Source organism: Cryptomeria japonica, chromosome 1 (assembly GCF_030272615.1).
Source record: "Cryptomeria japonica chromosome 1, Sugi_1.0, whole genome shotgun sequence".
Lineage (NCBI taxonomy): Eukaryota > Viridiplantae > Streptophyta > Pinopsida > Cupressales > Cupressaceae > Cryptomeria > Cryptomeria japonica.
Window position 1 is genome coordinate 187,083,422 of NC_081405.1, and position 24,960 is coordinate 187,108,381.

The 24,960-nt window shown below is 38.0% G+C and overlaps 1 pseudogene; it reads left to right on the forward strand.

The window, feature by feature from the left end:
- LOC131066138 (alpha pinene synthase, chloroplastic-like) overlaps positions 1-24,960 on the forward strand; it is a 46,829-nt pseudogene that overhangs the window by 2,058 nt on the left and 19,811 nt on the right.

The window sequence follows — 24,960 nt, forward strand, 5'->3', positions numbered from 1 at the left end:
TTCCCCCATTATGACATCAATCCATATAAGGGTAGAACATTACAATATTTGAACGCAACCCTTCCAAGATAATTTGATGAAGAACCTTTATCAATCATCTTTACTCACCTAAGAAACACCATATTGACTCTAGATAAATAGATCCCCTGATTGTAGAACATACAAAATTATGCACAATATGAGGAAACATGAAGTTTCCCATCCTTTATACAAAATAAGAAAACAAATTTTCTTTGAATTTCTAAATCCCCTTCGAGTTTGTGAAAATTCCTCCTCAATTTTGTATATGAGAGAAGAACTCTGCTCTCATAGTCCACATCTCATTTGAGTGTGTCAATATACCTCCTCTAGCACTATAAAAATGATCCCTCTATTATTGTACAAAAGAACCCCAACCAATGTAGATACATCATGTGCACCCACATGCAAATTCAAGGTCCCCCCTTTTTAAGGGACACAAATAGAAAGGGTTCTTCTAATTCAATTCACCCTTGAGTGAGAAGTCAGATCAAGCCGATAGATGTCCTCTTTTCTTTATTTCTTCCAACCTTTTGATGTTATCTTCTTTATATTCTATGCATCATGTTCTTCAAAAGGATAAACTCCTAATAGGTGCAACACACATGACCTTGAGATTAAACTTAATATATGACCATATTTAAATGCCAAAAATAACCAGTTTGAGTTTTGACTAATAATACACCCATCTACTACTCACATTACATCTCTAACTATAAAATATTCACAAATTATATCTCCCAAATGGATAATAATAAAATCTTCAATCTTTTAGGTCCTTAGGACTACCCCCATGATATGGTATTATTATCAATTAAATCTTGAATCTTACTCCTTAAAGTATAACTCTTGTTAGTATCATATCTAGGTTGATGGTGATATTGGCAAAAGGCTTTGGGATAATTATAAGATGGAAAAGGTTTGGAGGTATCAATTGGCATGATGTCATGAATTTTAAAAACATTTGTATTTACCAACCTTGACATTATACTATGTAAGGACTCAAAAAGAGGATTAAATTATTTTCTAAAGTATTTGGATAAAGGGGCCACACCTAATGTCATGGCTGCCACTTGAGTATTTATGTTGCCATTTATCTTTATGTATCCGTTGTTCAGTTTAAACTTCAAAAAATATTGTTGAGCATTCTCATTCTTATGAACTAGATCCAGTCAAGGAAATGATTCAAATTGACTCACTTGAAGCTGGTAATTATGAAGCACTAAACACAATTGTGTAAAGGGAATAAACTCAAAAGATAGAAGCTTATCCCTAATGTCTTTATGTAAATTAGCAATAAAAATTATTTGAACATCATGATCAGGCATAAGATAAGAAATTTGAGAATACAAATGTTTATATCTACCAATACAAGCAGTTTCTTTCTCTTTAACTCCTTGCTCACAATCAATCAAATCAGTAAAAGTAATCTTAGGACCAATATTATTATAAAATTGATGAATGAAAATATTAAAAAATTCTTGAAAAGATATAATAGAATAAGGAGGCAAATAACAATACCATTGTAAAGCTTTATCCCTAAAAGATACAAGTAAACAATTTAGCCATAAGTCTTTGGTCATGAGAAAAATCACTACACAAAGTTTGATATGTTTTCACACGAGTCAATGGATCACCTTTTCTACTGTACAAATCCAATTGAGGGACTTCCATATGTTTAGGAGGGACATCACAGACAATGTCATCGGATTATTGGCTCGTTTCATCATATGTGGGCACATTAAACTTGTATTAAGTGATTGGAGCCGATTGCTATTGTAGGGATAACAGTTTGGGCTAGGTTATTGAAGGTTTCTTTGGTGATTAGATTGAAATTAAACATATTCGATTGTGATGGAGGATTAATATTATTTTATGTAGGATGGACGTTGAGAGTAAGGGGGTCAAAAACTATGATATGTAGGTATGGAAGATGATTGGGATACAAATGGAAGACTCACAGAAGGAGGTGTTTAAGAATATTGATTAACAAGATTTCCCCCATGACTAACACATGTAGGATTAAAATTTTGTGTGGGAGTAGTTATGATAAAAGATGTAAATATAGGTACACTAAGCAAGGATGCAGGCATAGGAATGGAATGATTGACTTGACTAGTGGGTTGAGAGTAATCAAGGACTTTGACACAAGTTCTAATAGGCATGATATTAGTGTCAAAATTATGAGCAAGGCCACGCAACAAATCAACACCAATTTTATCACTTTGCACCTTTCTTTTTAATCCTTCAGTCAATGGGGTTGCCTCTCTTTCTAAGTATTGTTGTCTCATCCATTTTTGTAATTTTTGAAATTTATTGTCGATCTCCTTTAATTGGTTAACAATAATCCTAGTTAATGATTCATCCTCATCATGAGAGTTATGAAGAGAATGGGGATAAATGACATCATTTGTTGGGTTGGAGGAAGTAATAACATCCTCATGAAATAAATTATCCAAATTAGGATCCATATCCTTAGTATTAAAACTTTGGGAAGCCTTAATTCTACAACTTCTTCTCATGGGAGTATTGTAAGTAGGACTAATGGTAACAAAACTCATGCACAAAGGAGGGAAATTTGTGTTGGTGTAAATAATTATTCATCTTGGATATTATTACACTTACTTAAGTTTACTTAGGAAATGCATTTCATATTAATTTGGGTATGAGACGCTTGGGTGTTTGTGCCACATTGGGATAGTGTGTGTAGGAGAATTTTCACCTTTTATGGTGTTGATCTTGTTGTTACACTCCACATTCAGTGGGTGATCCACCTCATGTGGACTATTATATTATTTCTCCTACCTACCCACACCTATTTCCTACGTACCCTTGTTTCTTATTGAGCCACATGTCATGTTTGTGTGCTCACATATCCATATAGCCTTGCCTATATAAGAAGACTCATATTCATTGTATGTAATGCTTAATGATCCAGTTGATCATATTTTTCATCTTGATAGAATACAATTTATTTCTATCATCTATTTTGTTCTCTCTTATTTGTGCTTTCCATTGCCTCTTGATCTTGGCAAAATATCATATGGTATCAGAGCCATTAGAGTGTCATTGGTTTGCTAATTGAGAGAAATTTGATGTTATTTGGGGTTTGCATTTTGGATCTTTCTATTGCAGGTTTTTATTGAAGCATGATGGGTCAAATATGAGGTCATCATTGGATTGAGGAGGTCCAAGAAAGTTATTTTTTTCTTTTGTTTCATCCAAATTGGACTTCAGAGGCCAAATCTAGAGGCATTTGAAGTTTGACGCTACGGCGTAAAGTTTCCAGAAATTATAATTTTGCAGGCACTTTTCAAATAGCGATATCTCACTCATCCGGACTCGTTTTTTCGAGAATTTTTTTTTGTTTTGGGGTAGAATTTTGGGATCTATACAGTGGTGTAGAATATTTCTAATTTTCAGATACAAGTTTTTTAGAAATCGTGAAATCCTAATTTTTATAGCTTTGGAGGCTTCGTTTGGGCTCATATGGACTCCTTTTCAGGTGCTGTTTTTTTTGAAAGTGCATATTTTTTCATCTACTTTCATAATCTACCATTTGTTTGTAGTGATTTTAAGTAGAAATAGTACTTTCAATATTTGGCCATTTTTGGCATATTTGGTATGTGCATTTTGCTTGGATCTTAGTTTAGATCACTACCAGTATTTGTTGAAGTCTCTTAGATCTCATTTTGAGAAGTTGTAAATTGAAATCAGAAGTCCACTCTGCCATTGTTTGCAAGTGGCATATTGTGCATGCACTACATATAAAGTGCCAAAATCATCATTTTTGGGGGTGGTACTTTGGTTGAGTTAATTTGGGGGGGTGTATCTTGTGCTTTTGTGCTCTTGTGTTCCTTCCTTTTTGCTGCTATGGGTTCTTCTAAGTTTCCTCTCTTAACTCCTCATAATTATTCTACTTGGAAAATTGATGCATGGAGTAAACTTATGGAAAAAGGACTAACTCATTACATTGATGAAACTATTATTGCTCCCGCTAATCCTAAGGTTGATCTAGTTGGTCACTTGGATTGGCTCACTAAAAATATCATGGCAATTGGTACCTTAAGAAAGTATGTATCAAAGGATCTCATTTTTCATATTGAGAAATGTACTCTAATCAAGGATGCTTGGAAAAAGTTTTAAGACTTGTATGGTCAAGTTGATGAGATTAGGGGATATCAGATTTATAGTGATGTCACTATGTTAGATCCCAAGAACTTTGATACTATACAAGATTATGTCACTAAGGCAAATGAGTTGAGGGCACAACTCAAAGATTGTGGCATTGATAAGAAGGATACTCAATTGATCTTCAATTTGATAGGCAAGCTTCCACAAGAATATGCAGCATTTGTTTCTAGTTTCCAAACCCATAGGATGACAATGGGTTCAAGCTACACAATGCCTACATTTGATACTTTCAATGAAATGTTGATGATGGAAAAAACTAAGTTGATAAGCATGGGCATTCTTAAGGCTTCTAAGTCTCAAGCATTAGTGGAAAATCAAGGGAACAAAGGAAATCAAGGAAAGGATAACTCAAACAAAAAGAAATGGCAATCAAAGCCTAAGGACAAAGCATCATCCTCTCGACAACAAGAAGATACAACCTCTTCCAAGAGGGATAATTCACCAAAGAGGGAGAGACCTACTTGTGCCTATTGTAAAAAGTTTGGTCATGAGGATCGTCGTTGCCATTTTAAGAAGATTGATGAGTTCACACATATCATCAAAAAGCATAACATTGATTTGCCTAATGCCTACAAGAAGGATGATTCATCAACTTCCACTTCCTCACATTCAAAAGGAAAAGGGCAAGCATTCATGGCTTCTAAAAGTGGGAAGACTCACTCTTTTGGGACAAGAAAATGAAAAGCTCTTTGTGTTACTACCAGTCATGATTCAGAGAGATGGCTTCTAGATTCAGGGGCTTCTCATCATATGGCATCTTCACAGTCTATGTTCTCTACATTTGAGCCTTGTCCCATGTCGAAGATTTTGATGGGCAATCATACATACATGGATGTGATTGGGAAAGGATCTATTGACATTGGGGATAACTCCTTCAATGAAGTGTTGTGTGTACCCCACTTGATGAACAATCTCCTTTCTATCTATCAAATCACACATGGCACAACTAAGAGAGTTGTGGAGTTCACACCTGAGTCAGTTTTCATTAGAGACTTGGAGACTAGAGCTATCATTGCGACTGGAGTGGTTGATCATGCATCTCAGTTATACTCCTTTTCAGATTTTGTTGATGATGATGATTTCACATTTGATGATTCTACACATGATGATCACACTTCTTGTGATGGTTCAGATTTTGAGGAGAACTTTGGGCACTTGAACATGGGGATTCTCACATATGACCCCATTCTTGAGCCTTGTATTTCATCTCCTCATATTGATATCACATCACCTATTGCACCTGATGATGCAAATAGTGCGACAGTTTTGCCTTCATGTGATTCAGTGCAGCAGGATATTCATTGTCTTCCAGCTTTAGATTCATGGGATGATTACTTGACAGACATTGCAGGTTTGTTTGTGGAATCCTACATTGCAGATTTGGGAGACATCATTGATGACATTCATATTTTCTTTGATGAAGGTGATCCTTCTTCGATTGTTGCGAGGGAACACTCTGACCCTCTTGTTCATTCTCTACATGATCATTCTTTCGAGGTTGACATGATTGTGGATACTTATGTACAACAGTTGGAGGAGGTCTCTTTATTTTTTGAGGAGACATGTGAGTCTTTGGGACATGTTCTACATCCATCTCCACTAGATCTTGGAGTGCCTTTTTCAGTAGTGTGGCATAGTTTACCACCTTTGGAGGGGGTATCTTTCAGCATCGACATGGCGACACTTGAGCAGTTTTCAGAGATTCCTTTCATCATGAGTTTTTTTTCTTCATCTTCCCTTCATGGTTGGGGAGACTTTTTGGATTCACCTTTGGTTTTGTTTCTTCCTAAGGGGAGGAATGTGGTTCGATGTTCATGGAGCATTTTATTCATTCATCATCGAGCTTCTATCATTGGTGTAGATTCCAGATTGAGGGGGGGCTTCCTAGTCTCTCTTCTTCTCTCATATGGGGGGTACTTTTTCCTCACATGGGGTTTTGTCCTTCACATACTTCTATGACAGTTCTTTGTATCTAGTTTTCATCTCTCTTTTGGCGGAGGATTTTTTCCCATTGGGTTTTTCTCTCTTTTCCCGCTTTGTGAGAGATTTCCTTGCATTGGTTTTTATGCATTTGCATTTGTACATGGGTACCTAAAATGGCCTAGTAGCTAGGACTCATCTTGCATTGCTTAGTTGCATTGTAGACTTAAGTGCATTCCCCTAAGTTGCACTTAAGGGAGGGTGTTGGTGTAAATAATTATTCATCTTGGATATTATTACACTTACTTAAGTTTACTTAGGAAATGCATTTCATAGTAGTTTGGGTATGAGACACTTGGGTGTTTGTGCCACATTGGGATAGTGTGTGTAGGAGAATTTCCACCTTTTATGGTGTTGATCTTGTTGTTACACTCCACAACCTCATGTGGACTATTATATTATTTCTCCTGCCTACCCACACCTATTTCCTACCTACCCTTGTTTCTTATTAAGCCACATGTCATGTTTGTGTGCTTACATATCCATATAGCCTTGCCTATATAAGCAGACTTATATTCATTGTATGTAATGCTTAATGATCCAGTTGATCATATTTTTCATCTTGATAGAGTACAGTTTATTTCTATCATCTATTTTGTTCTCTCTTATTTGTGCTTTCCATTGCCTCTTGATCTTGGCAAAATCTCACAATTTGAATGCAAAAATTGAAATTGTGTTTAAACAATGTAATTTTTTATTAAAATGATTAATTAACCAATTAATTAAGCAATTTCAATTGTGAGTTTGAAAGATAAATGCCTCTAAATCATAGTATAACATGTCATAAAGATCATATCTGAAAATAGATTTGAAAAATTATGCAACCCCCAAGTGAACTTTAGAATTATACTTTAGGATTTTTGTGAATTAACCTCTAAAATTATGTAATTCAATTGAAAAGGAGATCTATGAGTGAAAATTTGAATTTTAAAATGCATAAAAATTTAGATCTGAGACTATAAATTAGAAATTAAAGTGCAAGAAGTCGGGTTCACCAAAATGTATTGGGTGTAAAATTACCCAATTAGGGTTAAATTAAGATAATAAAATCTCTAAATATTCTAATTAACCAATTACCTTAAGGAGGAGAGGAATCTAATAGATTTAACCTTGAAAGATAAATATTTTGATCAGATTCTAGGCTCCTTAATAGGGTTCCATCCTTCTTGAATTGATTTATTGAAGATTAGGGCAAGATGGTGAATTATTGAAGCAATTTGATATAAATAGTGAGCTATAGATGTCTTATGGAGCCACCGACTTGGATCTGAGTAGAAGAAGATGTTTCAGATCTATTCCATGAAGTTAGACTTAATATATCAAGACTAAGCAGTATCAATTTTCCACGGTCCTTTGAATTTCTCGCCATCGAGAGCTCAACTTGTTCGTCTCTACGAATCCTATCGATCCTCCTAAACGTAGATCTGTACATATTCCTACACATAGTGAAAAGGGGAAATATTTTGGGACTAGGGGTTTTCCTTAGGTCAAACCCTAGTTTTGGAATTAACCATGAAATTGGATTTAAAATATAAATAAATGAAAGACTGCAGTAAAATAATTTCCTTTTGAGGGTAAGCCTGAGAATGAATAAAACACTAATGATATGCCTTTTATGAAGTTTTGTTTGTCTCCAAAAAGGAATTAGGGTTTCATGTATATGTCTTCATAAAACATAGAACATGAATGTCATCTCCAATAATTGAATCTTGATTTTGTTTCTTCTCTAATGCTTGATAGAAGATTGATTTATTGCTCACTTGAATTCACTAGAGTGTAATTAAGATCTTGAACTTTTAGATTAGGTCTTGAATTCGATAGGGTTAGAATTAGAGGGGTAGACCTCCTTTTATACTTGCTTGTCAAAAATATAATTGAATTTTTATAACATGGCAACATAGGACTATATTTCTCACTCATCAAAGGTGATCATTATAGGGGCCAATTTGGGGCCAGATTAGGAGGCCTAGGGTGTTGTAATAACCCAACATATTTAACCCAACAAAATTTGACCATTTCTTTTTTTTTGTTAAATTTAATCATTTGTGTTTGATTCAATCACATACTCTGGGCATCCATCCATTTGGATTAGGCATTCATCCATCCGGGATGAGCATCTAACCATGCGGGTTAGCCACTTGTCCATACGGGACATAAGATTTCATCTATCCAATACGGGATAGGCATCTACCCATACGGGGTAGGCATCTATCCAAATCAGGATAGGCATCTACCCATGTGGGGTAGGCATCTATCCAATCAGGATAGGAGGTGCTCTAGCCAGAGACAGACTCATCGGGACCATTTGGGTCCTGAGCCACTCACTAAGTACTACACTCTTCTAACAGAAGTGCACCGAGGTCGCTGTCCTTAGGAGTAATTGAATAACATAATACAAGCTTGAATTCCGCCTCAGAATTAGGCTTAAAGCCTCGGGAAGTCAAGTGAATCCATACGGGATTCCTTTCGAGTATGCATTGAATTACCTTTTTCCAATTTTAATTATCTTATCTTTAAAAATAGGATTCTTACTCAATCTTTCTTTTACCAAGCCTAGACCCCACCCACAAATGCCTGAGTACGAGGGACAACTCCATCCCAGGACTACCTACATACCCGCTTCGGCATGTGATCAAGGTGTAAAGTATGTATTTCTATTTTCTACTCTATGGTTTGATGTAAACTGATTAGTGGGTATGCAACCCTTTCTAGGGTCAATGTCCCAAAAAATTTCTCTGCGGTTGCTACCCATGATGGTAGCGCTTAAGCAAAGGCTCAAGATGGCCTATTGCTTGTGGCCTAAAACAACTAGATCCTAATTCTTATCTTGAGTGTCACCCTTGACCAATTGCCAATTGACAATAATTCTTCGAGATTAAATCAGTTTTATAAAATCATTTCACTCATCATCCCTATGGGGGTTTACTATAGTTTAACTCAGTGAATGAAAGATCATTTTAGAATTATCTTATTAAATTATCAATCCAAGGGGGATTACCCGCCCCTTGGATTTAACTTCCAAGTGTCCCTTATTACTCCTCGATGATTTATAGGGATGATGCCATAGACGTTGTTGATGTAGCTTTATTAGGCATTAAGTGCAGTAGTTCAACATGACGACATTACCCGTAAGCGTGACCCAGAGGCACTGTATATACCGAATGCTACTAGGTTTTGGTTTTCCAACTTCCTTTATTTAATTTTCTAACTTATGATAAACATCAAGCTTGAAAAATAATTATGAATTAAACGCGTATATTTAGTCATTGCAAAGCTCAATTAATTGAAATAACTACTTGATGAATGACATGGAATAAAACCATAAATAAAATTATTATTTTTATTCAAAACTTGAATATAACTTGCATAATAATGGCAGTTAGGTAACTTGCATAATAACAATTAAACATGTAATTTGCATGAAGATGGGAACACCAATAATTGAAATCAATGTAAAGACATTTGAATGAAGTGAGGGTAGGGTAAGTTACATGTGAGAATATCACTTATAAAACCACTAATCCCAACATAGAATTTAGCTTCAAATCATTTAATTGCTAAGTGGATCTTAAGAAGATCTAAGTATCATTTAATATAAATTTGTTAAAACTAGTTATAAATCTAATAATTACATAAGTTTAAAATTTTTATTAACTAAGATTTATATATATACAAAAAAAGAAGGAATTAAAATAAACTAAATTTTAAACATATATGAAAAAAATAATTTCTTTTTAAAAGCTAACATTGCCTTCGAACTATGTTTGATTGGCATTAATAAGGGTTAAAGGGAGTGGGACCCCACGGGTCCCCTCCACTACCCTGCGGTCACTGCCGCAGCAGTGACCGTAGCCTAGCGGGGGGTACCGTTACGGTACCACTCCCTGCAGAGTATTAACTTCATCCTCCACCTACAAGCTGCTACACATAGGCACTATATCATGCAATATAAACATTAATCACTCTGCATAAATTTTATTAATACATAATGCATATATATATATATATATATATATATATATATATATATATATATATATATATATATATATTTATAGTTCATTCCAGGATATTAAATTGAATATAAAGAGAATACATAAATAGGTATGAATACATAAGAAGATATTAATGTAAGAGAGAATATCATATTAATCCCAGGGACGAAATAAAATAGAGAAATAAAAATAACCAGAGAAGTAAATTTGCTCCAGTGATGCATAGATTATCGAGAAGTAGGCAGGTGTTCAAACTGAGAAATACAAGTTAACACAAAGGGATTATATTCTATTTCTCAACCAATGTCCAGAGAGGGGGATGGAGAGTTATTTATAGGAAGATTATTTATTTTTAGATTTCACAGGGAGAGAGTTTGTTCGACTGATATTCACAAAGATTCAGCTAATATTCATAGAGAAATTTATTCAACTCATTTAACTAATATTCGCAAAGATTCAGCTAATATTCACAGAGAAATTTTATTCAACTCATTTAACTAATATTCACAGAGATTTAGCTAATATTCACAGAGAAATTTCATTCAACTCATTTAACTAATATTCAAAGAGAGATTTTATTTATTTTTATATTCAATATCATCTATGACAAAACAGAAGAGCAAAAATCTGATTTTCTACCTTTTAAATTAGATTAAATAAGATATGCAAGAGAAATCTGCATTTGTAAAAAAAAAAGAGAAGAAACTATATCACTGTATTTCTTAAAGAAAACAAAAATAGATTTTTTTTTCTCCCTATCTAGAAATTGAGAAATGATTTCTTCAGAATACTATATTCAACCATAGAATCTAAAAACTATATATTTGGATAATACAAATTCCTCATATGATAAAAGGAGAAAACCTGGTTTACTGAAGCTCGAAGTTGAATCCTCTAGCTATTGTTTGATCCTTCCTTGCAACTTTGAGAGAAACCTTCAACAACAACTTAAAAATTCCTGCAACGAAAATGAGACTAACAAAGAGAATCCTACTTCTAAACTTGGGAAATTTTTTTTCAAAACATAACCAACTCCCTTCTTTGAAACTTGCATATAATTTTATAAGAGAATTCCCTCCATTCCACTATCTGGAAAATTTAATTAAAAAAGAGATTCTTTCCCAATTTTGGACTTCATGCAAATTGATTAGACTTAGTGGAGGAGTTACATGCAAGGTGGTGGAGAATCCTCTAGAAACTTCTTATTCTTCCTAGAACATGTGCCATAATTGCATGTGGAAAATAAACAAATAAAAATAATGTATATTTTCTATGTGTGTGTGTGTGTGTGTGTGTGTGTGTATTATTATTTTATCCTTTTATAATATTCATTCAATCATTTAAATAGCTTATCCAAAAATATAATAGAGTTGTATTTTAAATCCAAAAGTGATAAAGGAGGGTTGTGACATCCTCCCCCCCTTAATTTGTGCATCGTCCTGATGCACCTATTGAATGCATCCAAAAGAGTCTATAGTTCAGGATTGAAAGAAAAAAGGAACTGCTGCATCTCCTTAGTATCTTCCCATGTGGCATTCTTTTCATCATATTGGTCCCATTGCACTTTGCACTGATCAGCCTCTTTGTTGCGCAATTAGCACTGGTGCCTCTCCAAGATTTTGAATGGCTCTATCATTATTCCTCCCATTTTCAGGACCTGTAAAGTGTCCCAATTCAAAATGTGTTTCTCATCAGGTACATACTTCTTAAGAAGAGATACATGGAAGACATCATGGATTCGGCTCAATTGGGGAGGTAAGGCCAACTGGTATGCAACTGGATTAATTCTTCCCAATATTTCAAAGGGTCCAACATAATGAGGTGCAAGCTTAGTCCTTTTCCCAAATCTTATGGAACTCTTGTGTGGCCTAACCCTTAGGAAGACTTTCTCTCCCACCTCAAACTCCCTTGGTGTCTTGTTTTTGTCTGCATAACTTTTTTGCCTATCTAAGGCTTCCTTCAATCTTTGCCTAATTTCCTTAGTTTTCCTTTCCATCTCCTTCAACATATCTAGTCCAACAATTACTCTATCTTCAAGACTATCCCAACTCAAAGGTGTTCGACATGGTCTACCATACAATGCTTCGAAATGTGACATTCCCAAAGATGTTTGATATGTATTATTGTAAGCAAATTCTACTAGAGGTAGGTATTCTTCCCATTTCCTCTGTTGGTCCATGCAATACATGCGAAGTAGGTCTTCCATAATCTGATTTGTCCTTTCTGTCTGATCGTCAGTTTCAGGATGGTATGCGGTGCTAACATTTAGTTGAGTTCCTAGAGCTGATTGAAGAGTGGTCCAAAACCTTGAAGTGAATCTAGCATCTCTATCTGATATGATTTTCTCTAGTATACCATGCAACCTAATTATTTCCTTAACAAAGCGCCTAGCCAAGGTAGGTGCATCATCCGTCAGATTCCCTGGTATAAAGTGTGCCACCTTAGTGAGTTTGTCAATTACCATCATTATTGCATCATGCCTAGAAGGTGACATGGGTAACCCTTGCACAAAATCCATGCTAATGACTTGCCACTTGTGTTTAGGTACATCGTGCAATTGTAACAATCCAGCTGGATGTCTATGTTCTTCCTTTACCCTTTGACACTCCAAACATTTAGCCACATACTTGACAATGTCATTCTTCATCCCTTGCCAAAAGTATAACTTCTTTAGATCTGTATAAAGTTTGTTAACTCTTGGGTGCCCTAAATGAGGGGCATTGTGAGCCTCCGCCAAGACTACTTCCCTTAAGTTCCCTGAATTAGGAATATAGATTATGTTATTGTATCTGAGCAACCCATCTTCATCTAATGTATACCCTTCAATCTTAGGATCGGTTGGATCGTATTCTAAAGTCAATTTGACTTGCTCATACCATGGGTCATGTCCTTGTTCATCCATTACTTGCCTTTTGAAAGAAGTTTTGAATGTTGCTATAGTCATCAAGTGTCTCCTCCTACTTAAGGAATCTGCCACCCTATTTTCCTTCCCCTTAATATATTCAATTTCAAAATCATATTCACTTAGAAACTCTAACCACCTTCTTTGTCTAGCATTTGAGTGGGGTTGCGTAAAGATGTACTTTAGTCCTTGGTTATCCGACTTTAACTCAAAGGGCTTCCATAGTAAGAAGTGCCTCCATTTTTGTAGGGCATGCACAATCGCTACCAACTCTAAGTCGTGAGGTGCATAATTGACTTCATGAGTCTTTAGCTTTCTGGATTCGTAAGCTACTACCCCTTCATCTTGGACAAGTACTTCTCCTAAACCTTCAATAGAAGCATCAATTATGACTGTGAAGTGTCCATTCGGATCTGGTACCTTTAGAATGGGTGCTGAAGTTAGTTTCCCTTTCAAAATTTGGAATGCCTTAGCACTTTGTTCTATCCACACAAACCTTTTACCCTTCCTTTGTAATGAGGTGATGGGGTTTTCTATCTTAGAGAATCCTTCCACAAACCTCCTATAGTAACCTACTAGCCCCATAAAGCTTCTTACCTCTGAAATGTTTTTAGGGATTGGCCATTCTACTATTGCCTTTATTTTATCTGGATCAACAACTATTCCTTCCTTTGATATTATATGCGCAAGGTAGTGAATCTTTTCCTCGAAGAAGGCACATTTTGACAATTTCCCATATAACTTATGTTCTCTCAACCTTTGCAAAACAATTTGTAGGTGCACTAAATGTTCCTCCTTATTCCTAGAGTAAATCAATATGTCATCCAGAAATACCAAAACAAATTTATCCAAGTAGTCATGGAGTACACTATTCATTAGGTTCATAAATGCAGCTGGGGTGTTGGTTACACCAAAAGGAACTACTGTGAATTCATAATGCCCATATCTAGTCCTGAAAGTTGTTTTCAGCTCCTTAATTATGAGTTGATGGTACCCTGACCGAAGGTCTATCTTTGAGAAAATAGTTGCTCCTTTCATTTGGTCAAAAAGATCCTCTATGCTGTAGGATTTGAGAAATACAAATCCACAGAACCCAAAAGAAACCTGCATGCAAGAAACCTGTCACAGAGAAAGAGAGAGAACAGATACAAGGGTTTTGGCTCTGACAAAGAGAAAAGATGTATTATCAGAGGAAAAATGAATCAAGAATGTGAATAATACAAGAGATCAATCCTTATAAAGGAGATCAACACCAAAAGGAAAACCTAACCCTAAGGTGTGAGCATTTAATAATTAAATATTAATTATTAAATGACTAATGTATGCATAAAGAGAAATCTTAAGAGGAGAGCAAAGTTAATTAATTACTTTACTCTAACACCCCCCCTTAAGATGAGCTACAATGCAGCTACAAACAATGCAGAAGAAAGCAAAGGAACTACAATGCAAAAGAGGGTCCCGGCAACAAGGCCTGATGAGGTACCCAAATACAAGAAAATCTCTATAAAGTGGAGTAAAGGAGAAAACCCAGTAGGGAAAAAACTCCTCTCCAAAAAGAGATAAAGAATCATGCTGAAAAGAAAACATGAAGGAAGGAAGGCCTCACTGAGACCCCCCAAGGACAACTTCCTTCACCCCAAGCATTGAGCGCAACTGAAGATAGCGCGGAGATGCCAAAGGTTTAGTGAAGATGTCAGCAACCTGCTCCTCTGTAGGAATATACTCCAAGATGAGAGAACCATCCTGAATCAATTGTCTGATGAAGTGCATGTGGATTTCAATATGCTTTGTCCACTGATGCTCCACTGGGTTGCGAGAAATGTGAATGGCACTCTGGTTGTCACACCAAAGAATAGTGGGACAATCTGGAGGAAACCCAAACTCTGTCATCGACTGCTGAAGCCATAAAACCTCTTGACTGGCTAACACTGCTGCACGGTACTCAGCCTCTGTAGATGATAATGCAATAGCAGATTGCTTCTTGCAAGACCATGTGATAGGACCAGAACCAAGGCAAAAAATGAAGCCAGAAGTAGACTTCCGATCATTGACATCACCAGCCCAATCAGAGTCAGTGAAGCCAATGATGTGAGGGGATCCTGAAGAGTAGTGAATGCCATAATGTGTGGTGCCCCGAATATATCTCAAAATACATTTGGCTGCTTGCCAATGGCTCTCATAAGGATCATGGGAGAACCGAGAGACAAGGCCAACCGCAAAGGAAAGATCAGGACGAGAATGTGTCAGGTACAACAGACTGCCAACCAACTGCCTGTATAAAGTGGGGTCTACTGAAGGAGTAGAGCAAGTGGAAGACAAAACAACACCTGATTGAAATGGAGTGGGGGCAGACTTGCAATCAAGCATGCCAAATCGTTGAAGCATATCAAGAGCATACTTCTCCTGAAAAATGGAAATCCCATCCAAAGACTGAATAACCTGTAGACCCAGAAAGAAGTGCAAGAGACCAAGATCTGTCATCTCAAACTGCTCCATCAAAGCTCTCTGAACACTCTGAATCATGGAGGATGAGCTACCTGTAATGATGAGATCATCTACATATAGCACTAGAATCAAAAGATCACCCTCCTGACGCTGAATATAGACTGTGTGATCGGAATGACAGCGTGTGAAGTGTGAGGAAAGCAAGAAGGAGTCCATCTTCTCATACCAAGCCCTGCGGGCTTGTTTGAGACCATACAATGAACGTCGAAGTCTGCAAACCAAAGAAGTGTCCTGCACAAAACCCTGAGGCTGCTCCATATAGATCTCCTCATGTAGGTCTCCATGCAAGAAGGCACTCTTCACATCCATCTGAAACACTGGCCATCCTTGTGAAGCTGCAAGTGAAAGTACCAGGCGTATAGAATTCATCTTGGCGACAGGAGCAAAGGTCTCAGAGTAGTCAATACCCTCTACCTGAGAAAACCCCTTCGCAACAAGATGGGCCTTATACTTATCAATAGAACCATTTGCAGCATACTTGGTACGATACACCCACTTGCACCGAACCAACTTTCTTCCCTTAGGAAGAGGACAAAGATCCCAAGTATGATTCTTCATCAAAGAAGAATACTCCTCATCCATGGCCCTATCCCACTCTGGGTGTCCTGTCGCCTCTGAAAACTTTTGAGGATCATCTGAAAGGGTATGACTCAAAAGACTAGAACCAGATGTCTGAGCATGAGTGCGACGAGTATCTAAAGGATCACCTGCCAAAGAACCAGCTGCTTCAACAGTATCACGGGCCCACTTCGGCAAAGATGGAGCAACTGGTGGTGGTGGAGATGGTGGATCATGATCTACATCATCCTCAAGAGATAAGTAATCCTCAAGAGATGAAGAGGAAGGAGTAGGCAATGAGGGAGAAGCTGGTGATGGAGAATCCATCTGAGGATAGCACTCATCAAACTGGACATCCCGCCGAAACAAGACCTCTCTGGAATTAGGATCAAACAACCTGTATGCCTTAACATCCTCACAGTAGCCAACAAATATGAGTGGTCGGCTCTTCCTCTCCATGGCTATCCGCTGAGAATCAGGAATAAATGCCCAAGCCTCACTACCAAAAACTCGGAATGTAGAAACATCAGGCTTGACATGGGTCCAAGCCTCCTTAGGAGTCATATGTCGTAATGCCTTATGGGGCATCCGGTTCTGAATATAATTGGCACAATTGACTGCCTCAGCCCAAAATGAAGAACTCATAGCTCGAGACTGTATCATACAATTTGCCATCTCCCATAAGGTTCTGTTCTTTCTCTCAGCAACACCATTCTGTTGAGGGGTATAAGGAACTGTAAACTGATGCTGTAAACCATGCTCAGTGCAAAAATCTCTGAAAGCCTGATTTACATACTCCCCCCCATTATCTGTGCGTATCCTCCTGATAGAAAGTCCAGATTGCTTCTCCACAAATGTCTTAAACTTCCTGAAAGAGTCAAAGACATCAGACTTGTACTTAAGAAAGTACACCCATGTACGTCTGGAGAAGTCATCAATAAAAGTGAGTACATAACGGGCCCCTGAAAAAGAAGGAGTCGGAAAGGACATAAGATCACTGTGTACCAACTCTAGGGCTGCCCTAGCACGAGAGGCTCGACCCTTAGGAAAAGGATCTCGATGATGTTTACCAAGGACACAACCATGACATACACCATCTGTACAAGAAATCTGTGGAAGCCCAATCACAAGTGCCTGTGTACTCATCTGCTGTAGATATCTGTAATTGACATGACCAAAATGCTCATGCCAAAGCCTGCTCACTGAATCTGCATGTGCTATAAGAGAGGAACCAATAGTGTCTGAACTCTCAAAGCCATCAAAACTATATAAGTGAGATGCAGAATCCACACTCCCTGTAGCCACAACCAAGTCAGGATCATGAAGATCTCGAATAACCACATCATGTGGAGAGAACTCAACTGTCTTACCAGAGCCAGAGTGGCAAATCTGATAAACGGATAGAAGGTTTGTCGAAATGTCAAGAACCAAAAGCACATCCTGGAGACAACCACCATCCAATGAAACAGTACCAGAACCCTGAATGGAAAGTTGTGCTGAGTCACCAACTGCAATATGTCTAGTGCCTGTAGGAGCAAGAGCGGTGACCAAATCCTGTGTGTGTGTCATATGGTGAGAGGCACCAGAATCTAGAATCCAAGTGGACGCTGAGGACAATGCTCGTGCAGAAAGAGCATGACCTTTCCCTGTGGGCTGTGAAGGAGGCTGTGGTGCACTGATATTATGCTGCTGCATGGCTTCCTCCAAAGCCTCTAAACGTTTCCAACACCTGGAAACAGGATGTCCTTCCTTGCCACAAAAACTGCAAGGATCACCTGATTTCTTCTTAGTCTTGGAGGAAGACTCACCAGACTTTGAAGATTTGCCCTGTTTAGAATTGAATTGTGGTTTTGAATCAGACTTAGGTGGTGGCTTGGAGGGATTCTCACTAGCCTCTGAATCTTTCTTAGGCTTCGGTTTCTGCTTCTGTTTTCCTTTGGAGGACTGGGCTACCAATGCTTGGTTATGTGAACCTGAAAGTGAATCCAATTGCTTAAGCTTAGCTTGCTCACGAGTCAGACGATCACAAAAGACCTCAAAAGAAGGCATGACATGTCGAGCACCCAAGGCATCCATGGTGGAATAGAAGGTCGAAGAGAATATCTGAAATGGACCCCGAAGCTTGGAGAGAATCAGGAAAATGCACTCTGTATCAGTCTTAGTCTTACCACAACCCTGCAAGATTGATCTTTGTTGTTTGAACTTCATCAGAAAGTCCTCAATAGAAGGAAACGAATCAGGTACCAAAGAAGTTAACTCTGCCTCAAGCTGCAAAGCTCTGAACTCGTTGATAGTACCAAAAAGTCCCTCAAACTTGGTCCAAATGGCTCGAGGAGTGATACAACCCTCAAGATGAAACTGGAGACTGTCGGAAATGTGTAAAGCCATCAATCCCATAGCCTGATCCATATTGTTCCTGTGCTGCATAATCTCAAAAGGACGTGTCAACTGAGGCTTAACCTCATCCAAACAGGACCATAACCCTTTTGACTGGAGAAGAGTCATCATGCAACCCTTCCAAGTGTGGTAATTATGCGGTGTGAGAGATTCAATAGGTCTATCTGCCATCCTGTGAACTGTGCCTCAACTGCTCTGAATTTTTAATTATTATTAAGTGGTCTTTCAGAACTAGACAGAAGATGCAGAAGGGGGTTTGATTGTTTTTGTATTGGTGTTTGTAAATTCTGGTTTTCTGATATAAATAACAGAAAGCAAGAGAAAACACCCCCCCACAATGCAAAAAACTAATCCCCAGTACAAACTGAAAGCCAGAAAATGATAGAAAGCAATAACGGGTTGAGACAAAATTTGGAGCACCTAAAGATTTTTCTAATGAAATAGACTGTAGATCTGGAAAGAGAACAGAACCACCTTTCCGACGCCTATTCGCTTTCGAAAAACGGAGTCCGTATGCAAAAGATATGGCTCCTGGAGTGCAAAAAACTTGTTCTGACTTTGACTGGAAAAAAACACTACAAAACGAAAAAATCAGAAAAAAAGTCCTACATTAATTAGATCGGGTTCGGAACCAGCTTTCCAACGCCTATTCGTTTTCGAAAAACGGAGATCGGACGCCCAAGTTATGCCCGATTTTGTAAAACTGCTCCTAAAGGGCCCAAATAGGCTCTTATAGCCCTGAAGGGCTAAAAAAAATCAGCCCCTGGTCCTCTGGGCGACCAGGGGTGGGCGCAGGAGGCGGCGGCGCGTGGGCGGCACTGGGGCGGCACGTTGGCTGGGCGCGACCGAGCTGGTGGCGGCGCGCGGGCTGCTGGCGGCAGGCGGGTTGCGGGCTGCGCTGGGCGGCGGCGCGGAGGTTACCACCAGCTGCGGTGGCCGCCGGGCTGGGCGGGGGCGGCGCTGGCCTTAACACTGGCTGCGCCTGCCGAAAACCAAAAAAATGTCGATTTTTATATTTTTTTGATTTTTTTTTGAATTTTTCGCCTCGATTTTCGTGCCCTAGGGCCGTACGGCCTTGGGGCCAAATTTTTTTTGCCTCCTGGTGCAACTGTGTCCAAATCAGACAAATTTTATATGGAAATAGGGGTTTTTGGGCGCTACGAGCTCAACGGTGAGGTCCGTTTGGGCTCAAAGTGTACCGAAAAAAAATACCCCCTATTCCAAAATAAAAACAGAAGACAAACACAGATCTGATGCAACCAAAACCTGGATCTCAAAATCTTTCAAAAGTTTGAACAAGCTGTAGCAGATCCAGCTCTGATACCATGTAGGATTTGAGAAATACAAATCCACAGAACCCAAAAGAAACCTGCATGCAAGAAACCTGTCACAGAGAAAGAGAGAGAACAGATACAAGGGTTTTGGCTCTGACAAAGAGAAAAGATGTATTATCAGAGGAAAAATGAATCAAGAATGTGAATAATACAAGAGATCAATCCTTATAAAGGAGATCAACACCAAAAGGAAAACCTTACCCTAAGGTGTGAGCATTTAATAATTAAATATTAATTATTAAATGACTAATGTATGCATAAAGAGAAATCTTAAGAGGAGAGCAAAGTTAATTAATTACTTTACTCTAACAAATGCGAGGTAAGGGATACCTATTCTTTATGGTGACTTTGTTCAACATCCTATAGTCAATGCATAGCCTCAAGGTTCCATCCTTCTTCTTAACAAACAAAACTGGCGCTCCCCATGGTGATACACTTGGCCTTATTAATCCCTTAGCCAAGAGTTCCTCTAATTGCATTTTGAGCTCTTGTAATTCAGTTGTGTTCATTCTGTAAGGTGCCCTTGACACTGGTTCAGCTCCTGGTAGTACTTCGATAGAAAAGTCAAAATTTCTTGTATGGGGTAAGTCGGGTAATTATTTTGGAAAAACATCCTTGAATTCTTTTAAGAAGGGGGTATTTTCAAAGGTTGGTGTATTTTCCTCTTTTCCTTCATCAATTTCAACCATATAGATTAAGCCTCCTCTTCTCCTTTCCTTCTTTAATTGCATGGCTGAGATGGTTTCTATATTAATGGGTTTAAACTTTCCTTGGATTTTGACCTTTTTCCCCCCATCATCCAAACATTCAACAACTTTGTTATAGCAATCTACATTAGCTTGATGGTCTATTAACCAACTCATTCCAATAATTACATCATATAATCCTAGGGGTGCCACATAGAGATCTACCCTTGTTTCAAACTCAAGAAATTGTACCCTTGCCCTCAACAAACACTTAGTTACTTCCCTAGTTGCTTTATCCCCATATTGAACCATCCATGATGACTCCATTTGATTAACTTTTAATGCATATTTGCTTACTAATTCAGGTGAGATGAAACATTCAGATGATCCAGTGTCAATTAGAATTGAAATTGGTCGTTCAAATAGTGTACCTGTAGTTTCCAAGGGAACATTCTTGTATCTTCCTCTTCGATTCCTAACTGCTGCATGAATCCTTTGTTGGGGCCCTTGTTGGGGTTGATTGGCCCTAATTTGTCCTTGCATTCGGGGACACTCTCTAGCAAAATGGTTTTCCCCACACATAAAGCATCCACCTGGAGGACCCCTCCTACCTTGATTCCTAGGGGGATCATTCCTTGTTTCATTGGCCCTGGGTGGATAAGTTAACCTGTTCTGATGATCATTCATGTTATAGTTGCCTCTGTTATTATTGCCCCTGTTATTATTATTATTTTCATTCCTCTGATATTGATTAGGCCTTCTTTCAGAAGAATTATTCCTTTGATCTTTGTTGAAATTAGTGTTCCCATTGAATTCCTGCTTCCTTTTAAATGAGTGGTTCCCATTATAGTTCTGCCTTGCTAGTGTTTGAATCTTCCTCTGTTGCCTTAGGGACTTTTCAAGTACTTTGTTCATGTTTTTGGGTCCATGCATGTCAACCTCTGCCCCTATGTTGGTATTTAGCCCCAAAATGAACTTCCTTGCTTGGCCTTCTTCATCTTTCTGGTACATAGGTACATATTTAAGCAACTTGGCGAACTTATCCCAATACTATTGAAAGGATAGGGGCCTTTGACGTAGATTATGGAATTATGTCACCTTCTCATCAAAGAACAATTGAGGGAGCCACCTATCTCGGAAGTGGTGAACAAATTGATCCCATGTGACCGTATCCCTGCTATACCCATTTTGTTCCTTGGTGTTGGTCCACCAACTAGCTGCCTCCCCTGTGAGTTGATAGGAACCCCATAAAGCCTTGGTTGTTTTGCTAAAATCTCTTAGTTCTAAATACTTTTCCATTTCATTTAGCCAATTCTCAACTCCTTCACCAATTTGCCTCCCATCAAACTTAGGAGGGGTGATTTTCTTTAAGTCCTTGGAGAGTTCCAATATGTTATTTTCTTTTCTATTACCCACCATACTCCCTTGATTGCTACCAGGGTTTCCATTTTCGGTACCACTTCTATTTTCAAAGTCATTCTTCCTTTCCCTAAGGTCCTGCATTGATTGTTCCAAGAAGTTGATTTTATCTCTTTATTCGGTTAGAAGGTCGATTATAGCTTGGACCCCATCTTTGTTATTTCCTGGTTTGTGTCGATCCTCTTCATGGTCTTCCTCATGGTTTTATTCATGGTTTTCCTCATGGTTTTCTTCCCTTTGACCCCTAGTACATCTTCCATTACCCATTCCTCTTCCTCTTCCTCTTCCTCTTCCTCTAGCCATTATAGGTTTTTACTTGAAAGTTAAATTATGTAGTTAGTTCTTGATTTAAGATTTTAAAATTTAATTTCTACCATTGCAAAACATTCCCTTAGTTGAATAAATTGAAGTGAGCACAAGGTCTAGATTTGAAACTTGGCTCTGATACCACTTGTAATAACCCAACAAAATTTGACCATTTCTTTTTTTTTGTTAAATTTAATCATTTGTGTTTGATTCAATCGCATACTCTAGGCATCCATCCATTTGGATTAGGCATTCATCCATCCGGGATGAGCATCTAACCATACGGGTTAGGCACTTGTCTATACGAGACATAAGTGTGTGGGAGAAAAAATGAGACTAGGTTATCATGCCCTAATCCTACCTTTTGTCACACATTACGGAATACGAAAGAGCCTAGAGGTATCACACAATTGGCTACTTCTTTTTGTGAAAGAGAGAGCCACGGGCTACCTATTAGGATTTCTATTCCTTTGTTGTAATTGAAAGGTAAGATTATGCAAGTTCAATTCCTAACCCTAAAATGCAAGTACGAGCTAACAACAAGATTGCAGAATTGAACTTAAACAATGGAAAGCTGTAAACACAAGGATAAGAAAAGAATGCAAATGTGTACCTGGAGTCAAAATCTGAGTGGAAATGTTCGGGACGGGGGTGCGGACGCCACTGTCCTGATTCTGCACCTGAAACTGCACCTGAAACTGCTGTTTTGCACTCTGGAAACTGTCTGAAATGTTGTCTGTTAGGAGGACCAGGGTGCCCAGCGCCTCTATCCCAGGGACCAGGGCGCCCAGCGCCCCTGTCCTGGCAGGACCAGGGCACCCCACGCCCCTGTCCTGGTATCTTGCTCTACAATTTGATGTGGGGTGCTGTCTCGACCTGCTTCTTCCGGATCTGCAACCCGCGGCGTCGTCCGAGTCTCGAAACCTGCACTTATATCTGAAAAGGATGTTTGGGCGGCTATATAGGGTTTTGCCTTAGTGAAACCCCCGCTTCAGTGATTTCCACCTCCACGAATAGCCAAGTTGTATTGTAAAAGTAATGTGTGTGCAGACCTTGTGTGTGTGCAAGATCTAAAATGCAAGTAAGCAAACTAGAGCAACCTAGAAAGTAAACCCTAATTGCTTATAAATGATAATGTAAATTCTCTAAATCAAGATGCAAAGTGATCTAAAGCATGGATAAATGATATATTGAAGCTTATGCAAAGACATGAAAACAACATGAAATCATACCCAACCCTCAAGGGAGGAGTACAAGCTGTAGACACCTAAAATTGTCCAGTCTAATTAAATAAATATTTTATTTATTTAATTATCCAAGCCTAATTCTTCTATTAATTAAATAAATCTTTATTTATTTAATTAATTCATTTATCCTCTTCTAGCCTTATTTCTCATTTAAATAAATACATTTATTTATTTAAATTATCCTTTTCCTAAATTAAATAAATATCTTATTTATTTAATTATCCTACTTCTTCTATTAATTAAATAAATCTCTATTTATTTAATTAATTCATTAACCTTTTCTACACATGACACATGTCATTCATCTCTTAATTCCTACACTACCTACCTCTTTCATTATTTTATTATTTCTTCTACCTACCCTCTAATCTTAGCCGACCTCCTTTTACACCTCTCAATCTTATCCCTCCATTTCATATTGTGTCTTCTATATAAGGAGATGCTTCCTTCATTATCAAACCCTAACTACTTGATCAATTGACTACACTACGATCCTACTTGCAACCACATTCCGTTCTTTGTTGAGCTCTTGTGCATATAAAATCTGAGAGCAAATATATCAAGCAAGATCAATGGAGATAGGAAGAATGGAGATCAAAACCCTATTGGACATGTGATGGTATAATCTTTGTGATTTCAGTTGATTTGCATTGTCTTAGGTAATCTTCATATGTTATGGTGGATCTTTGTTGATTGTTAGGCTAGGGTTTTGTGGTTGAATCTATTTAGCCTTTCAATATTGTTATTATTGTTATCCATTTTTACCATACACACAAGCCAATCTTCAGTCGGTGATCTCCTATTGTTCTTCAATGTCTTCCAAGCCCTAAGTGAATGAATAGAATTGATAAATGCTTGATAGAGGGATGTTGAATGTTGTTGAAGTCTTCAAAAATTTGCTCTTTTGCTGCATATGAGGTTCCTGAAAACAAAATTCGGATCCCTTCAAATGAAGAAAGAGAGCTCTTATGTATGAAACCCTAGGTCGTAATTTCGTCTTTTGGCCAACCTAGAGATTGAATATCCCACCAATTTCTTGGGGTTAAGCTTTATTTTATGATTGGATCGCGCTCCTAAAATTTCGAGAAAAATGTCCGGGACCGTGTGCACTCCGGGCGCCACGGTCCCGACAACTTTTCACCAAATTTTCAAGGCCGTCAGATATGATGATTTTAGAGAGAATCCCGAAGTTACAGGTGATTTCGAGATGTTTTGACCCCCGAAATCAAGCCCCCAAGCTCAGAATAGGCCCTAATTAGGGTTTTTGATTAAGTAGTGTATTGGAAGAATAAAATGAAAGGGGCACGCTTTAGTGAAAGGGCCCGACTTTATGATGTGGAAAATGATGAAATAGAACCTTTAGACCTAATTAATTTGATTAATTAAGTGATAAAGGGGAAATGCAATGCAAAATGCAAC